General features: G+C 40.5%; 1 protein-coding gene and 1 non-coding gene across 6 annotated transcripts in view; both read left to right on the top strand.

Annotated features, from left to right (window-relative positions):
- The window catches only part of ERC2 (ELKS/RAB6-interacting/CAST family member 2), a 900,269-nt gene that overhangs the window by 632,705 nt on the left and 247,625 nt on the right, over positions 1-19,939 (top strand). The window lies entirely within an intron of this gene.
- On the top strand, positions 3,316-3,432 carry LOC120868484. Its single transcript, XR_005722228.1, has one exon. It is a non-coding gene; the product is annotated as a U5 spliceosomal RNA (small nuclear RNA).

Genomic DNA, 19,939 nt, shown 5'->3' with positions numbered 1-19,939 from the left:
GAAATGCAGCGCTTGACTTGATCTTTGGGTTAAGCCAATATCCCTGGGATCTTAATTTGAACCTGCAGGAGGCTTTGGCCAACTTCCTTGAGAATCTGGTATTACTCACACCCAAGCCTTCGCTTCCTTGGAGAGACTTGCAGAGCACACTGCAGCTTGTGCCCACATGCGTTATGATCAAAGTTAAATAGTCTTTCTGTTCTGTTTTGAAAATGGTGTGTAGGTGTTCAGTTTATGAGCCCTGAGCTTGGTGCTTCTTTCTCTTCTTGGCTCTATCTTTGGATGTTTTCTTGAACAAGTTCCCTTCAGTGCATTTCTAAGGCTTTATTCTAAGGCAGTATGGTAGGTCCAGTGGTTATTCTCTGCTCTGCCCTCCACCTGCCCTTCTTTGGGAGGGGAGACTGTTCCCTGGAATGCTGCCCCTGTAGGATGCATTGCAGGGGCTCCTTTGCTGGCTGACTTCTGGTGGGTCCCGGGCCTGCAGGAGATGGGAGAGTGCATGCATGACAAGTTGCTTCATTCATGTCAGACTCTTACGCTGGAAAGGGTCGCCATGCCCTCCTCCAGGGAATCTTCCTGACCGAGGAGTGAAACCCGCGTCTCTCGTGTCTCCTGCATTGGCACGTGGGTTATTTACCTCTAGACCACGTGGGAAGCCCAGTGAAGGGTGGGAAGAGAAAAAGACTAGAGAATTTCCTCCCTGTCCCTTCTGGCACTGGGGCCACATCTCTGGCAGTGGGGACTTTTCCCCATGCCTGTAGCTCCTCTTGGAAGTACCCCATCCATGATTCCCATTGGCACTGGGATTAACTCATATTTCCTGTTGCCCCTTCAGCCCAAGGCGCAGTAATAGCCACTCCCTTGTTGCCGTTTCCGGGGTGCCTCGGCACATTTGTTTTATTAACCTTGACCACCTCTCCTCTGTAGTCCTTTCACTGAAGTCTCCACACTGGACCTGTCTGAGGTGAATTCTGTTTCTGGCCAAATCTAGACCAGTGCAGTGGGGAAGATCATGGTGCTGTAGTCATAGATGTGAGATTTGTTACAATGATTTGGGAAAACATTGTTTAAAAATGTTTACATTTCCCATAGTAAGTAATTTTGGAAAAAGAAGCAGAATGCTTGATGCTACAGTCAAAATATTAAAACAAAACTCTCATTCTGTGGTTTTATAAAAAATAGTTGGTTTTTAAATGACCATTGAATACAAATGACTGCTGCTGTGACAGTCCCAGAAAGATGTGAAGCTGATGTTCCCAGAGTCAGCCTCAGTCTTAGGACTAGTGAAAACAACCCCCTGTTCCTGCCATATACAAAGAATAAATGCCCCTTCCATATTCTTTAGGCTTGGGGGAGTTGGTTTGACTGAACATGGAAGAGTTTTTTGAGATGGAAGGAAAGAGAGCATTCTCAAGTCCTGGGCTACAGTACAAGACAGCTGCCTCCAGGCCCTGACATCTTTACAGCCAGGCTCAGGGCACTTGGGAGTCCCATAAAGTTAAAGGCATTGCATCTTTGATCAGCAACTGCTCTAATGCAGACCTCCAGACTGAGGTGCAAGCTCAGCATGCCTACTCATTGATTCAGTCACTGTTCAGACATTGACTCAGCTCATTCATGAAACAAGTGATCCAGGAAGTCACAGTTGTTTATTGAGACAATGAATGAACAATTTTATGTCCAGTTATGGGATTAGAAAGTTGAATGGAGAATTGCAGCTGGGATGAGTGTGCAAAAAAGGAAACATCTTTGTAGAGAAGAGAGCATCCTAAAGGTAGTAGAAGGGGTCCTTTAGGATAAACCATGAAGTGTTGAGTGAGTAGGAGTTCACTGAATTGAAGAGGCAGGCTAGGTGAGTGGATCAGGTCAGAGAGCACATTCTAGGAGGAGGAGATTCCCTGTGCAAAGGCCCTGTGGTAGAAGGGAGCAACATGCTTTTACTTAATTCACAGGAGGCCTGTGTGGTGGAAGCACAGAGACTGAAGGAAAGCAGGATTGACTGAGGCTGTAGGGATGGCAGAGGCCGGACGACCCGTGGGGGCCGTGGTCAGATTATTGATACTTATCCTAGGAACAAGAACCCACTGTGGGTGAAGTAACATGATCAGATTATGGTTTTAAAATAATAAAAAGCAATTACAGTGTACTTACCATGTGCCAGAAACTTTTAAGACCTTCTTAAATATAAACTTAGTATCTTCACACCTTCCTCTAAGATAAATACTGTTGTCATTCTCATACTACTTTTGAGGAAGGAGAAGCACAAAGAAGTTAACCGGCCCAGGGTCACATAGCCCAGGTCGGGTTTGAGTCTCTCAGAATCACCCTGTAGTCTTGCCCCATTGCTTGACCACAGCACACAGAGGCTTTGTGTGGAGCATAGATTTGGCTGTGGGCACACTGCTGGGAAGCTGCCGAAGGTTTTGAGGTGGGAAAGGATTATCCTAAGATGGTGGCAGTGGAGACGGAGAGAAATGGAAGTTTTCAAGAGACCTATAGGGAGCTGAGGTTATTGGACTAGGTTTAGAGCGACTGTTGAGTGGTGGAGATGGGCGTCCCTCTCTTCCTCTTCTTCCTGCCAGCTCTGTGTTCTGTTTCCCTGAACACTTTCATGCCTTTATGTAGGACTGTGAGGGAATTGTTGTGGCAACTATTGCTCTAGTCCAGAGTTTCTTAATGGCAACCCTTCTGATGCTGGGCTGGTTAATTCTTTGTTGTGGGAGCTGTCTTATGTTTAATAGCATCTGTGGCCTTTACCTAGTAGATGGTGGGAACAATCCCCCACCTCCATTTGCAACAATCAAAAATATCCCCAGATATTTCCAGAAGTCCCCTTTGAAGGCAAAATATCCCTTGAATGAGAAGTGCTAGTCTACTCCTAGCCTGTATATATCTATAGTTTCTCACCTTGGACTAGCAGCCTACCACCTCCCTGGAATACTGTGAGCCTTGAGCCAGTGTGTTAGTGGTATTAGTGAAGTTTTAAACTGGCTCATGAGCAACATGTAGGCCTTCTGCCTTCTGGAAGCAGGCAGTCCTAGATTGGGTAGATTCATAAAGTTTAGAAAGCAGCCTTTCCCACTACTTAACAGTGTCATTCATCTTTGTCTTTAGTGGGGGTAGCTGTCTATAATTCAGGGCCATTTTCTTTAGGGACATATACTCTTTAGTTCTAGGAACTGATTTCAAGATGAACTTTCTGTAATCTGCTCTCATGTGTGGGCATTGCCTGAATCTTATGTTTCTGGAACAACTGTTTTCTCAATAGCTCCAAAACTTTCCTGTGAAGACTTTGATTTCTTTAGAAGGCCTTTCATACTCTGGTTTCTTTTCAGGTTGAATAAATCTTTCACCTTTTACTAAAGCTTTCCATGGAGAAGGCCTTTCAGTGAAGAATATATCAAAGTTAGATAAGCTTCTCATTTGGAATGATGAATTTATCAAGTGCCTGTATTTAGAGAATTTTAAAGAATTTTGTTCATTTGAAAATTCCCTACTAAATAATAAATTTTTAAAAAGTACCTTGAATAGTCTGCCTTTTAATGTAAAACCCATGCTGGCATCTGAGGAGAAATACCCAAATGACTATAAGTTAGTGTTGATGAAAGCTGGGTTTTATCTTTTTTTAAAGAACGGGGTGCTTCCATGGAACAGAGAGGTGTATTCCTGTGAGAATCATCTCTTGTCTAATTGATGGCCGAATGGGCTAGGGTAAATTTCTGTTAGACCTTATTTTTTATTTTAAAGATGTCAATTGCATACAAAAGTAAAATGAAACTCCACTTTACCCTTCACCTAACCTCAGCCATTACTCAACTCATTGGCAGTACTGTTTGCTTCCTATCCCACATTTCCCCACTCCTGTGCCTCGGTTATTTTGAAGCAAATCCCAGGCATTATATCATTTCATTCATAAATATTTCAATATAAACATTCTTTTTTTTAAGATAAACATTTGTGACAGCAAATTACAAACACTTGAAGGTGGAGGATAATTCTAATGAAGGCTTTCCCCCATAAATTTGAAACTCACCGGAATCCAAATGTGAGAGGTTTAGATTCTGATTTTTTTAAATGTTGCTATAAAACTGCAAAATGGACCATTTAGTGGCATTATATAAGGAAATTCAAAAAATTTATACCACCTGACACATTCTTCAATTGATTGCTGGCTCTATTCACCCTGGCTTATGCTTACGTCTCAGAACTGACATGACTACATCATGGTAGACTTTTGTTACCTCTTGGGGATTGTTCACATTTCTACACATGACTGGAAGGACGGGCCTTGCTTGGTCTTGTGTCTTTTCAGTTTCTTGACTGAATGGTAACTCTTCAAGATTTTGAAGAAAGAAAACGGACAACAGCTTTTGTTGAAGGGTGACCATAAACTAATGGTTAGTCTCATCTTTATGCCTAAGTGTTCTTGGGTATTGATTAATGGTAACTTTTCTACAGAGAATGTAGCTGAGATTAAGCTCTCTTTGTAATAAGATTAAACTCCCAAATCTCTACTGAGGCCTGAAGATAACTATTTTGCTTCTTGCACTATTTTTGTTGACGATGATCTCTGCTTGTTCCCAGAAGCCCCATTTCCTTGGGAATCTTTTTTTTTTTTTTCTTCAGTTATTCTAGAGCAGTCATCCCAAACCTTTTTGGCACTTGTCACCGGTTTCGTGGAAGATAATTTTCCCATGGACAGGGTTCGGGGAGATAGTTTCAGAATGATTCAAGTACATTACATTTATTGTACACTTTATTATCATTATATCAGTTCCACTTCAGATCATCAGACATTAGAGCCGAAAGGTTGCAGACCCCTGCTCTAGGGTGTTTGTTCTTTAATTAATTCAATCATAATTCATTGAGCAAGAGGTAGGCTTCTCCCACTACGCTAAATGCTGATCTATTCATGGCTCAGACACAGTCCCCATTTCCCTAGAGCTTAACTCCAGTCTCGATGTTTTAATTATTAGAATGGATCTTGTACATCCAACCTGAATGATTTTAGGGAGGAGCAGAATGATTTCCATCTCTGAACATCTTTGCCCTTTTCTCCCTTAACTAGGTTACCAGGGTATATCTTTGGGTTGAGCCAGATGTTTGTCTTGGGCTTGGTATTCCAACCTGGTTGCTCTAGAGGGGAAAGATTTAGGAATGCATAGCAGGTAGGCCAAGAACTTGGGCAACAGTCTTGCCCCACTTGCAATAGAGGGTGGATAGAGAAGGTGTCCCCAGAGGATAGGGAAATGTGAAGGTTCGGATCTCACACCAACACAGACTTTATATCCATCACATTTTGGTTGTCAGTTGGCCTTGAGCCAGGCAAGACTACATGATGACGATTAAGTGTGTCATCATGAAAACGTAGTGTTTCATATCACCTAGCCCACCCTCTCATCTGGTGATGCTCCCTAACTTGCAACAGCATTCCTGGAAAGAGGTCCTTTAACCTCTGCCCAGCATCAGGGTTGATGAAGAATACATTAGCACAAGAGTCAAGAGCCTGGGCTTTGAAAGGAAAGGTGACTTGGGTTTATGTCTCCGCCTTGCCATTTACTCCTCTTGCACGGTGACACTGCCAGATGTGTAGATGACATTACCTTGCCTGTGGAGTCTCTCTGATGATTAAATGCGCTAATGCATCTAAAACACTTAGCACAGACCTATATTTAGCAACTCTTAATAAATCTGTTTATCAGCGTTCTCTCAGAGAACTGTCTGTCCCTTAAATGTCTGCCTTTTGTTGCACTGTAATAATTTTATTTGTCATGTCACCCTCTTGCTTTTTTATTATTTTGCATTTTGCTTTTTGGGGCACTTGAGCATTTAGTCCTTCTTCATGATTCTTGAGTATTTAACACTGATCTTCTGTCTTGTCCTGTTCTCAGTAGCCCCCATGCTACAGAATCTTCTTATCTCCAAAGTCCCCAGTTCTTCTTTGTCTTCTTTTAACAGGTTTAGAGGGCCCTTAGTAGTCTAACCCATCTCCATTAGATTATTCTGTGGATTCTTTTTCTGTGTATTCCACAGTTAGTCACTGGGCACTTTCTATGGATAGGGCATTGAGTCCAGCCCTGTTAACATGGTACCTACCTAGTGAAACTTATGCACGAATGAGGAAGATGGAGTAAGAACTCTGATAAGAAAGGCCCAGGGTGGGGGGGGGTGGGGGCGGCGCACGGTATTAGGACATTGAATCCAGATTGGAAGGAAGCATGGGGGCTTAAGGAAGCTTCCAGGAGGAATAAAGGCCTGATATGAGACCTAATGGGTGAGAGATGTGAGCCAGGTAATGAAGGGGGATAGGAGGAGTATTTCATATGGGACTTAAAATCAAATACAGTATTTAAATGGCCAACAATTAAATAGATGGGGTCCTGCTAAGAACCCAAACAACTCTGGAAGATTCTGCTGAAAAATGTCCACCTCCATGGGGAGAGGGTATCAAAAATGTCATTCCCATAAGTATGCAATAATAGCTAACCTTCTACCACAGCACCCTTGCCTCCTAACCTTATCTTTACCTTAAAACAAATAGTTTCCCCTCCAAGCAGGTTAGAGTGCCCTTTTTCCTGCATTCTCACATTCTCTGTGACATGTGGTCATTGAGAGTTGGCTACTAACCCAAGTCATTTTTCGCAAGCTGCCATTGGAGATGCTATCTACACAATGTATAGTAACACTGTTTACATTCACATTGGCCAGCTGTAACTGGATATGAAATTTTCAGCATTACCTTTCTTGCATGATGGTATCAGAAATAATTTATATGTTTATAATAAGAAAGGATTTTTTAAAAAATAAGATACACAATGAAAGGGGTTCCCAGAACTGGTCTGGAATTTTTCAAGGAGATATTGAGTGTGGAAAAGATTTAAAACTCCAGCTTGGAGTTTGCTTTTCAATACAACTAATAGTGTATACAGGAAAATCCGTGTCAGCAAACTTGAACAGCTTTTCATTGCATAGCTGAATGTTTTATTATTTTAATTTTTGAAATAATACAACTACAACAAAAAAGAACTACCAAAAGAATATAAAACCTTAGGAAGAAACAATTTGATTCCTACCAAGGCTGACTTCAATGAAAATGGGCCTATGCCCTTTAGCATCTCTGAAAACATGCTTTCTTCTGTAAGCTTCATTAACTAAAGACATAATAATGATCACAATAGGATGGTGTTTCTGTTGAGTAGCAGCCAGTGGAGGACCAGGAGAGCCTTAGCCTCTGATGCCAAAGTCCACCAGGCAAGGGCTCTCTAAAATCAGCTGGGAGAGGAGAGCTGGATTGGTTTTTTGTTTGTTTGTTTGTTTTTTGCCGACTGAGTGAGTTATGCCCCTGTCTCATGAACTGTCTTAGCATCATTTCCTTGGGCCTCAGTGCACCCAGAGCAGAAGTGATTAACTATAGGCTCAAAAGGTTCTTAAATCCAGCCAAGAAACCAGTTAGAGGAATGCAGCAGATGTTCCTGCATCTTAGATGTGGGTTGTATAATCTCTTGCTTGCCACACCTGCAGGGGCAAAGCCTGCCTGTTGGAGATACAGAGTTTAACTCTACACATATATTTGTGTACAGACCACACACATACTCATGCTTCCTGATAAGACCCAGAGGTATACAGGCTACTTCATTTAAAGATTAAGGAACTAGTAAATTCATCTATAATACGTTAAAATGTACACAGGGTCAGTAAGGCAGGAGAGAAGAGGTCATCTGTTATCATCATGGAAGAGTCAAATGACCCATGGAAGAGTCAAATGAATACAGCAAATTATCTGTACTAGATCTGAAATTCTGTGAGTGCTACATATTTTAACAGGATAATAGATTGGATGATATAGATTCATTGTGTTATTGTTAAAAGTAGTAAATAATATTTTTGTAGGGCTTTGAAATTATAAAAATGCTTTCTCTTGTGTGACATTTTCAAGTGACTAATAGCATGGATGTTACATCTCTTTTCATATCTGATAAATCAAGAATCACTTATTTCTAATAAGACTTCTTTTAAAAAACATAAATTAAATGTGCATATTGTGAGAATACTGATTAGCATCAGGAAGAAAGTGTTTACCTGAGAAAAAGACTTGATGTTTGGATTTTTTTTCTCATCTCTTTTCTTTTGCATACATTTTGCATAGTCATGATTTTACTGCTACTATTAGCTCTGTTTTTTCTTTTACAGGGAACAATGCTTCTTATTCTGCAGTTAGTATTAAAAAACTTTATTTAAAAAATTGAATATGGTAGGAATACTGCATATGCAGGCACTGTGGGTAAAGGAAATCCTGATAGTTTAGTCGGGAACTATGTACAAGGTTTACCTATTTTCTAAACTTGATTGTAGTGATGGATTCACAACTGAATATACCACAACTCATTTACTTGTACACTTTAAATGGGTGAATTGTGCAATATGTGAATTATATCTTAATAAAGCTATTAAAAGTGTAGGGCTCTGCACAGTATTATGAGATCTCCCTGAGTCAGTGCTAGGAGCTGAAAGCAGACAGAAAAGATTGCATAATTAGGTCATGGCATTATAACTTAGACATGTACTTTTTCAGTGATTCCACAGAGGTGAGAGAGCAATTCATTTAGCCTGTGAGGTAGGGAGGACTTTGAGGAGTGATATATAAACTAAGTCGTAAAGACTGATAGGAGTCCAGTGGGTGAAGGAGTGAAAATAGCATAGGGATGTGGGTAATAGGAACTCAATAAGGACTTATTAAATAGGAGTAATAGTGATGCTAGTAATAGGAGTGTTGGTAGTGATGGTGGATGATGATGATAGTAGTGATGACGATGACTGTAAGAGGATCATGGTAGTCATGGTTGTGCTGATGGTATAATGTTGAAGATGATGGTGACAACATGATAATTGTAGTGGTAATGGTGGTTGTGGAAATGATTTTACAAAGACTTACATGCAGAGTACATCCTGAGAAACGCTGGACTGGAAGAAACACAAGCTGGAATCAAGATTGCCGGGAGAAATATCAATAACCTCAGATATGCAGATGACACCACCCTTATGGCAGAAAGTGAAGAGGAGCTAAAAACCCTCTTGATGAAAGTGAAAGAGGAGAGTGAAAAAGTTGGCTTAAAGCTCAACATTCAGAAAACGAAGATCATGGCATCTGGTCCCATCGCTTCATGGGAAATAGATGGGAAAACAGTGGAAACAGTGTCAGACTTTATTTTTTGGGGCTCCAAAATCACTGCAGATGGTGACTGCAGCCATGAAATTAAAAGACACTTACTCCTTGGAAGAAAAGTTATGACCAACCTAGATAGTATATTCAAAAGCAGAGACATTACTTTGCTGACTAAGGTCCGTCCATGGGAAATGGATGGGGAAACAGTGGAAACAGTGTCAGACTTTATTTAGGGGGGCACCAGGGTCACTGCAGATGGTGACTGCAGCCATGAAATTAAAAGACGCTTACTCCTTGGAAGAAAAGTTATGACCAACCTAGATAATATATTCAAAAGCAGAGACATTACTTTGCCAACTAAGGTCCGTCTAGTCAAGGCTATGGTTTTTCCTGTGGTCATGTATGGATGTGAGAGTTGGACTGTGAAGAAGGCTGAGCACCGAAGAATTGATGCTTTTGAACTGTGGTGTTGGAGAAGACTCTTGAGAGTCCCTTGGACTGCAAGGAGATCCAACCAACCCACTGTAAAGGAGATCAGTCCTGGGTGTTCATTGGAAGGACTGATGCTGAAGCTGAAACTTCAATACTTTGGCCACCTCATGGGAAGAGTTGACTCATTGGAAAAGACTCTGATGCTGGGAGGGATTGGGGGCAGGAGAAGAAGGGGACGACAGAGGATGAGATGGCTGGATGGCATCACTGACTCGATGGACATGAGTCTGAGTTTACTCCGGGAGTTGGTGATGGACAGGGAGGCCTGGCGTGCTGCGATTCATGGGGTTGCAAAGAGTTGGAAACGACTGAGCAGCTGAACTGAACTGAATGGTGGTTGTGGAAATGATTTTACAAAGACTGAATTTGAGGAACTTCTCAGGCCACTAAGTGATGTGCTTCTAGGCATCTGCAGCCATTGGTCTTGAGCAGCACATGGCAGGTAGTCAAGAACACTATCATTGGCTAGTGCCTTGCTTTTTGATCAAATATCATCTTTCATCCAGACTTGTAGGAGCTGTTTATCAGCCTATAAAAAAGGAGCTAAACATTTAAGCAGTTAGTCAGTTGCTGCGCTTGGACCTGAAATATAGTGGTTCGTACTTTGCAGTCAGAAAACTACTCATGACAGTGATTGGTCTGCTGTGGAGGCTACCGTGGATCTAAGGGTTGGATATCACCATGATCCCTTCCATGAAAATTTTGAGTTAAAAATACTAGGATGAACTACTTGAAATTGCCATATTTTAGGTCAAAAATAGTTAAATATCTGCCATTTCATCTGGATTAGGCTGTAATCTACCTTGTGCTGATTTATATCCCACTCCCTTCACTAAATGTGTGGAATAGCCAGGAGGAGTCAAAAGCTGATACATGTTATTCTGCTATTATGATAGCATCTGTGCCATTGATTCTGTGTGTGTGTATGTGTTTGCATGCATATTTGCATGTATGTATATGTGTATGTATGTCTGTATGTGTGTCTGTATGTGTGTATGGAAGAAGTATATAGATCAATACTTTTCAGTGCATTAGCCATGGACCTTCTGTGACTACCAAGCATTTGAAACTTGCTTGTCCAAACTGAAGTGTGATACGAATGTAAATGCACTCCTGATTTCAAAAATTTATTATGGAAAAAAGAATATAAATTATTTCAGTAGTAATTTTATACTGAAATAATATTTTGAATAAATTTGGCTAAATAAAAAGATTAATAATAATTTCAATTGCTTCTTTTTACCATTTTTAAAGTGGCTACTTGAAAATTTGGCTTGTATTTCTATTTGACAGTGTTGCTACAGACAAAAAGGATTTTTAAAGTCCTTTTCAGTGTAATTTTTTGGCAGATTCAAGAGGAAGACAATTCAAAGTGGGTTTTAGAAATTGCCCTTGGATATCCTGAGCCCAAATCTGCTTCAGTTTCTGCAAAAGAGGAAGGAAAACCAATCTGGCCTCTAAAATCTACATTTTAAAAATGGCCGTATAGACATGTATTCCCTCTGTAATATACAAAATAAATTCTAACAGCTCATAGTTTTTCCATGTACTTATAGTATTTTCTTTGCTTTTACTTTTTGTTCTCTATGTTCTTCCTGTCATCACTTTATCAAAATATTGAGGCCCTGGCATCGAGCAAGTAGAGATATTCAAGATACATAAATGCCTCACTTATTCAGTACTGAGTTTATCGGAATCACTTGGGGATTGGCTAAGTGTATAAGCATTCGGGTTTCTCTGAAATTGAGACCATGCCACGCAGTGTGGGATTAGTGGGGAGGAAAGTGTGTCAGTCTCCTGGTGCTGACAATTTGAACTGTCAGGGTCAGGGCCCTGTGGTCTCCTTTTGCTCCCCTAATCCTGACTAAGAAGGTATTTAAGTAGAATCCTGGGGTGCTAAATTAAGGAGGCTCTAATCAGAAAATGGGAAGTGGAGGGTTTAAAGGACACCCATTAATGTGCTCACTTCAAGATGTACTCTCATCAGTGCTTCTTAGGAAGGCACATGCTCACCAGTAATGTCTTTTCTTTTTGGAACACAACCAAGGGCACGTATGGAGATTTTTAAACATAATATTTTGGAACCCGAGGGAAGCCAAAATATTGCAGACAGTGATAAAACCACAATTTAGTAATTGTGTTGTGTGATCCTGCAGCATGTGGTAGGGCCGCTAGAACGGGAAGTGTGATGAGTTTGGGCAGCAGACATTCTACATCTCAAGTTGCCATCTAATCCTCCCTTAAATAGGTCCAGGCAGATACACAGGGTGTCCAGAAACCCTTTTTTCTCTGTAGCCACATCTTCTAGGCCAAAGAGCAATCAAGGTACGTATCAGCTAGGGATATACTTACCTGCCCTAACAGAAACACTTAAATTGAATAATATTTTTTTAACATAACAGTAAGTCTGCAGGTAGCCAGAAAGGGTACAGTATTTTACTATTGCTGTTCTATTTCATCCTCTGTCATGGCTAGCTTTTCTCTTCATGTTACAAAATTGTTGCTGCAGATTCAGTCATCACATCTGTATTTCATCAGAAGGAAGAATATGTGCTAAACAATGTCACCTATGGGAAAGTATATCCCCTTCCAAGGGGATATCCCTGTATTACTGGCCTGAAACAAGTTACATAACTTCTCCCAGATGCCAGGGACTCTGAGCTGGTGAAGATGTAGCTTGACTGTAGAGCCTATAAACCTTGCCACTCTAACAGAGGAAGATGTACTCTACATAAGCAGCTCCTAGTTTCGTTCTTGGCACATAGAAAATAATCAATAAAAGAATCTTAAACTAATCTCACCTTTATGATTAAAAGATGAGATCAAGTAACACTCTGACTATATACTCTAGAGAAGTGGTTACTTTGATTAGTGTCTAACACTAACTAAGTATACCCTTTAGGCATGTTTGGCCTGTAAAACACAGGGCTCAGTGCTTTACCTTTCTTACTCCCTGTAAAAACTTGATGAAGGGACACTCTTCCCAGGTTTCAGAGAAGGAAACTGAGGCTCAACAAAGCTAAGTAAACTTGCCTAAGGTACATACTGATATGGAAGAGGGCTAGATGCTCACCCTTGCCTTCAGCCTGGGCATTTGTAACCTTTAAGCTCTTATATAAAGTAGAAGACTCTTGGTAGGTTTGCCTGTTGTTAAATTGCTAAGTCATATCCAGCTCTATTGTGGCCCCCGTGGACTTAGCCCACCAGGCTCCTCTGTCCATGGGATTTCCCAGGCAAGAGTACTGGAGCGGCTTCATGATTTCCTTACCTAAGTAACCTGCTAATCACATTTGAAGCCTAGAACCAAAGGCTGGAATAAATAGCAAAAAGGACTGTGAAAAAAGGAAAAACAATGAACAAATTAGGCTAACTTCGGTGCAACTGAAATAGGTCCCCATATTATGAGCTGTTAAAGGCCTTAATGATGCCAAATTCAGACTCTCTCAGTCTTAGAATATTTTCCACCAATTCTCCATTGTGGGGTTGGGGGTGAGGGGGAATTTGCCGTGTCCATATGGTAATGGTTTGTCTGGGGTTTTCTCAGGGCATTCTCAGGAACAGTTAGGCCATTTTGTGCTGGGTGCTGTTCTGGAGGAGTGAGAAGGAGCTGTGTGTGTGTCTTGAGGTGGAACCAGCCCTGCCAGAGTGGCCCCTGGCTGCCATGAGATCCAGTAGCATGGAAGGAGAGGTAGACTGGAATCGCCTCCAAGGAATGGAGGTTCCCCAAGAATGATGGATCTGCCTTTGATGTCTGGCAGCTTCCAAATAGCACAGAAATGATACAGATACATGCCAAAAGGGGAAAAACAACTTTTGATCTAGTTAGAACTAATTAAACTTTCAATGTGCATGAAAGAAACTTGAGTGCTGGCCAGTTGTTTGCTGTGGATGGATTTTGTCAAAGAGCATAGTTGAAAATAATGTAACTAAAGCAAACCCCTGCCTGCTGTCCTACTTGTGAGGAGTTAATTTTTTGGTCTTTGCTTCTAAAATGTTGAGGATTTCCCCCCTTGCAGGCTGAAATTACCTGCAGTCTCTTTTTTTCCTTTTGTACAGTGATATTAAGAGTGATGTTTTTCTTTAATGTTTTCTCAGAAGGCTCCCCCTTCAAGCCTTCCTTGTTGTCATATCTTGTTTAGTCTAATGTATGTTTTTTGTTAGTGTGTGGACTAAAAAAGGTAATCTAATTAACAGTAAAAGGCAAGAAGCCCTGCAGGATTTTGGCAACAGAGGAAAACGTGGGCTCTGGTATTTGATCAACAGCTTCCACTTAAGGCTCACAACTCTTGCTTCGTTAGCAGGGAACTTTTTCCGCTCTTCATAATCGGGCTTCAGCAGAATATAAAGTGTGTATTTGACAGGACAACAGTCACATCTAAGAGTGGATTTTGAAAATTTAGCTTGCCTTTATTCAGAGCGACTGGCTTAGTAAATGTTTAGAGGGCCCTAATTATGCTTTGGGGGCGATTAAAACATTGTGGATTTATGCTGTTTCACTAAGGAAAAAAGCCTACCCCACATACCAAGAAAGGGGGGGAAAAAAACTAAAAGGGAGGAAAGAAAAGAAAAAGGGGAGGTGGGTTGGGTGATGGGGGGAGCTCACAGGGCCCCAGCTTGGAGAGGCGGCCTCTTGGTAGAGCATATGAATCCACTTACATGTAAATTGCTTGTCGCTATGAATTAAGGGAAGGCTATGAAAGAACTGCTTTGCCGTGTTTACTATAGGATTTTTGACAGACTCTTTCCTCTTTCAAGTAAATTTGGCTTAAGTCCATAGTCAGTCCAGTTTTAAGTAAACTCCTCTTTTGTTACATTAACAAGGTTATAACATCACTGGGGCAGATTTCCAGCTGCAGGAACCGAGGCCTAAGTATGGGGCTGAGAGTATAATTAAAACCTTCGGGTGGGAGAGTTAAACTCTCAAGTAAAATTGGATAAAAGGCTAATTGTCCATAGCAACATAATACATGCTTTAAATATCTGTGAAATGAAGATGAATAGTAGGAGGCTTGGAAACAATCCTTTTCTACTCTAAATCGAGATCTGATTTTTTTAGCTCAGGATAAAGGGCATTCATTTCTACACACGTACACATACACCTCAAATTTTGAAAGCTCAGTGTTGTCCCTTGTGACTCCTGTAACTTGTCTTCTATCCGTGCTAAAGATCTACCTACCTTCTTTTGAGGAACTTCTCTTACAAAATGGGGAGTGAGTGTTTATGGCTGATAAGTGGGACCTATGAGTGAGGGACCTACGTATTTTGGTTGCATAGGTCCAAACAGAGGCATTGTGTAGTTTGTCCACATTTGCCATGGCTTCCTTTAAAGAAGCGGTGGTAATGGGGTGTGAGCGGGTTGGCAGGGAGTCTAGGAGAAAGGTGCACATACCTTTGGTGACCTTCTCAGAGATGACATCCAGCCAAGCAAGATGATACATTACCACAACGCTAAAAAAACAAAACGGCTTGTAATGGCAGCTTGTCCTGAGTGAATGCGTCAGGAAGGTCCATTTGTTATTCATTAGGAGCAGCCTGGCTGGTCTGGCATGGTAGGGAGCCTGGAGGCTTAAGGTCATTCTACACCCCTGCCCCAATGGCACGGACAACAGCGAAGACAGCTTTAGCAGCCCCTACACTTCTAGACTTTGCTGCTGCTGTTTGAAGCTCTGCAGGAACGAAGGTGTTCGAAAACAGTTTAGAGTTACTCTAAGAGGGTGGGAGATGGGGGTGGGGTGGAAGGGAAGAAGAAGACGGGGAAAAAATAAAATGATTTTGTTGGTGAAATGACTTCATGGAGCTGAGCACAGTGAGCTGAAAAGTCCTTCAGCTTCCCCCGAGCAATCCAGGAAGTATACCCGCAAAGAGCTGCAGGTCTCTCCATCTGAAGTAGGGACAGTTGGAAGAGAAAGTGTGTGAGGAGCTGGGGTTTTTGGAGAGTGGTCAGTGTTTGAGGGCTTGCTGGGAGAGCTGTATGACTGTGCCCAGCTAACAGAGTTGCTGGGTGCAGCGTGGTAAGGCACTGAGGGTATCCTGGGCCGCCAGGAGCGCAGGCCAGTTCTTTGTGAACCAGAGATGCAGGACTGTGGTTGCAGGGCAGCTGGAGCTGGGCTGTGGGAATGGAAGGGCGGTGGAATACTGGCAGTTACGGGCATCAGCAAGCGGACTAATTGAGAGTGTTGGTCTTGCCTGCCAAGAAAAGAGGGTCTCGTCCCTGGGCTCTGAAGTACAGAGTGGTACTGAGGCTTCCCTGTGCGCTTAAGGGAGAAGACTCAGGAATTGCATTTCTGTTATTTTCAGCCCAGTTGTGTTGCAGAGTATTTTGTCTTGCTGCATAATATGGATACTTGTGTTTTAAATCAAGAAGTTCCTTCTCACTTTGTGAATTAAGAGTGCTTTAAGATAGGATGCACCTACTGCTGGAGCTGGGGGGTGTTTTCCTTCAGAGCCGAGAAGCTGTGTTCAGTTCCGTCATGGTTATTGATGTGCTTTCATGACATGCATTGGAGCCTCCTTGCAATACTTTTTTGCTCAAAGAGTTATTTAGATCACACATTTGCCTCGCGGCTGCTTACTATTAGTAATGTTTTAAGTATGTTTAAGTATGTCGAAAAAGAGCTTCTATTTTAGAGTGTATAAATCCATTTCTGTTGCCAGCATTATAAATTTAAATTCCTTCTTACATGTACTAAATTCATGTAATGCATAAACCGGCTTATAGCTCAGAGAAAGAATGACATTTTGAGAACATAAAGTTGAACATGCTGTTTAATAGGAGCCAACTCTTATTAGTTCAGGCTAGTAAAATTTTAGCCATCTTTACATTTCTTTGTCTTTAAGTAGTGTATGTTTAATTTTTGAAGTAGAGGTTTAGTTATTATGTGTATATACATACATACATATAAGTTAAAGTGGAAAAAAGTACTCCTCTTTCTGTCAGTTATTAATATTTGATGCCAAAATATGGGGAAAATAGTCCTGTTAAATTTTTTGAAGTTATGTACAATTTGGGAAGCAGAAATTGGGATTTTTTTTCTACCCAGGAGGGTAGGCCAGTTTGATTGAATGATTGTCCATTTTGTAGAGTACACCGTTGTGGGGAGGTTTCTGGCCATTTCAGAGACAAACGTCTACATTCTCTATAAGTCAATAAATATTTATAAATCAAATGTTTTGTGATGAGGGAGGAGCTTTTCCTACCAAAAGGTTAATCTTACCAGACATCTGTCTCCCCACCCCTCCCCCACCACTTTATCTTCAACCCAGAGGATGCATATCCCTTATGACACAAATATTACCATTATTATCAGTAACCCTCTGTTGGACAGAAGAGAAACAAAACAGTGATATAAGTGCTCTCCATGCTTACCTTTTCTTTTGTAAATTATTTCTCAATTTTGTTTTGTTTTCTGTATTGATAGCCTGACAAAAAGGAGTAGCAGTTTTCTGTTTGGGCAATGAAAAAGTTTTAGAAATAGATGATGGTGATGGTTACACAATATTGTAAATAGAAATGGCTAAAATGACAATTTTTGTGTTATATGTTTTTTGCCACAATAAAAATGTGATGAGTGATAGAGAATGAGAAATAAATAATAGAGAGCAAAGTCCCAGGGGTCCTTTTGGTTTGTAACCTCATTGTATTCAGATTTCTGTTTCTGTGTCAGCTTATCTGAGAAGGCTTTCCTGATCACATTAGCTAAAATGGCTCCTTTCTTGTTACTCTTTGTCTTCCTAACTTTGCTCTAATCTTATTTTTAAAGTATTTTTAGAGTTTAAATAAAATTCATAAATAAATAAATAAAATTCACATAATAAAATATTTTTAAAATTTAAATAAAATTCACAGAATATAAAATCCACCTTTTTAACTAATTAAAGTTTACAATTCAGTAATTTTTTTTTGTATATATAAAGTGTTATGCAGTCACCCCACTAACTCTAGAGTATTTTCACCACCCCGTGACATCCTCATACTCACTGACCAGTTACTCTTACCTCTTTTCCCATGCCCCTGACAGCCACTAATCTGCTTTCTGTCTCTGTGAATTTGCCTTTTCTGGGTATTTCAAAAATGAAATCTGTATGTGGCCTTTTATGTTTGGTTTCTTTCATAGCATAGTGCTTTTAAGTCTCATCCGTGTTGTAGTATATTTCTTTTTATTGGCAAATAATATTCCATTGAGTAGATATACCACATTTTATCCATTAACCAGTTAATAGTCATTTGAGTCATTTTTACTTTTTGGTTGTTATGAATAATACTGCTGTGAATATTTGTCTACAAGTTTTTATGTGGATATACATTTTCATTTCTCTAGGGTATAGATTTCTTCTTCATAACACCACCACTATATCCATATTTGTACTGAGTGTGTGTGTGTGTGTGTGTGTTGTCCAGGGGTCCACAGCCCCCATTTTAGAAGGTAAATTCTGGAAGATCCTAGACTATCTTAGTCTCCAGTGCTTAGAACAGTGCTGATTGAGTGAATGAGTTAATGAAGAATGGAGTTCTGTATTAGATGAGCCACAAAGTTCTTTCTGAGCCACAGAGTAAGTTCTTTGGTTTTTATCTCTTTTAAGTCATTCTTTAGGTTGTGGTTGGGCAGGGGGCGGAATACTCAAAGAAGAGAGCTGTTATTCAGTGTCACAGGAGTGTTGGGAGAGTCCACCAAGGCTACTGCCAGGCTGATGTCTAAAGACACAACAATGGGATGCCTCAACCAACCACCGACCCATGTTATTTTTTATGCCAATTACTGCTATCAGAAGAATCAGTTCTTCTTGTGACAGACATTGTCTTGTATTTATAACGAAGGCAGAAATAAAATTCTTTTTTAGTAGTGCCAAGAAGAGCAAGATCTTCATCTTTTTCAGAGGTGCAATGTCCATCTCTTCTCTGACAGATATGCCAGAGAGGAAAGAATGGGTTGTTGCTGCCTGGGGTGAGGGCCAAGTATATTTTTATTCACTAGTTGCATTTAAGAGGCCAGAGACATCTTTTTATATAAAGCCAACGTAAAACTTCAGTTCCTGCAGAATTTTTGTATACTTCAGCAAGACAGGTATCAGTCTCAGGGGAGAGCAAATGAGGCGTTCTACATTTGCCTGCCCATCTTCAGTGGATTTTGGCAGGTATTATTTTAACTTTTAGGAATTCTACTAGCTCTACCTTTGTTTTCATGAACTATGTAATTTAAAATACTCTTCATGGATTCTATAGGATTTTGATTCTATTTGATTGGTTTTTCTTTGTAGTTAATCTGCCTTTAAACATGTGGAGGAAATGGTTCAATTTTTAAAAACTTCCACAGGATGTGATACATACAGTTTAAATGATAAATCTTTCCCCTAGAAAGAAATGTCAGGGCACAAGAGCAGACATAGTTATCATACTGTTTATTATTTGACTTGGCTGAAGTCCTAGATTTGGGTTTTAATTTTAATATATTAAAATATACTTTTCTTAGAGGTTTATGTTTGGTAAGTAAGTGAATATCAGGGTAAATTGAAATTGCATTTGACTAAATTATATTTTTCCATGATTATTAGTTTTTTTCTTTTATCAGTGAGTGAAGAATTTCTCATCTACTGTCTTATAGGTGAGTACATTTCCATCCAAGATGCTTCTGCTAAGGACAAGAGATTTTAGATTTATTGGGGTGGTTTATGTCTCCAAGATGCCTTTCAGTCATGGTAGACAAATCGTCCGTTGTTGCAGTCTAGGTGGAAATGGGCAGTTATCTTCCTTTCATATATTTCCTTGGCTGAATTCTTATTTTTTTAATGGAAATAAAAATTGGTGGTGGGGTGTGGGAGGGAGGTTCAAGAGGTAGGGGACATATGTATACTTACAGCTGATGCATGTAGTTGTACAACAGGAGCCAACACAACATTATAAAGCAATTATCCTCCAGTTAAAAGTAAATTCAATTCAATAAGTAAAAAAGAGAATAAGGGAAGCTCCCATAGATAATATAGATTACTATGCTCTGAGCACTTGAAGAAAATTGTAAGACTCACACCAAACAATGAAGAGAAGGACCCCATCCTCAGCTGAGCTTTGGGGAGGGGCCATCCACTGAAGCGAGGGTGAGTGAGTTATCCCACTACCCCAGCAGCCTCCCCTGCAGTTTACAGTACGCCAGCCCATAGGAATGTGAATCCCACTTTGGAGCCCATTGTGAATGTGTTTCTGAGTTGTTTAACGTGTTTCTCACAAACAGGACATGACATGTATGGTTTAAATGAAAATAATGGCCTTGCCGCTCGGTGCCAGACCGTCTT

Source organism: Oryx dammah, unplaced genomic scaffold (assembly GCF_014754425.2).
Source record: "Oryx dammah isolate SB20612 unplaced genomic scaffold, SCBI_Odam_1.1 HiC_scaffold_9, whole genome shotgun sequence".
NCBI classification, from domain to species: Eukaryota; Metazoa; Chordata; class Mammalia; order Artiodactyla; family Bovidae; genus Oryx; species Oryx dammah.
This window is presented reverse-complemented; position numbering and strand designations above follow the sequence as displayed.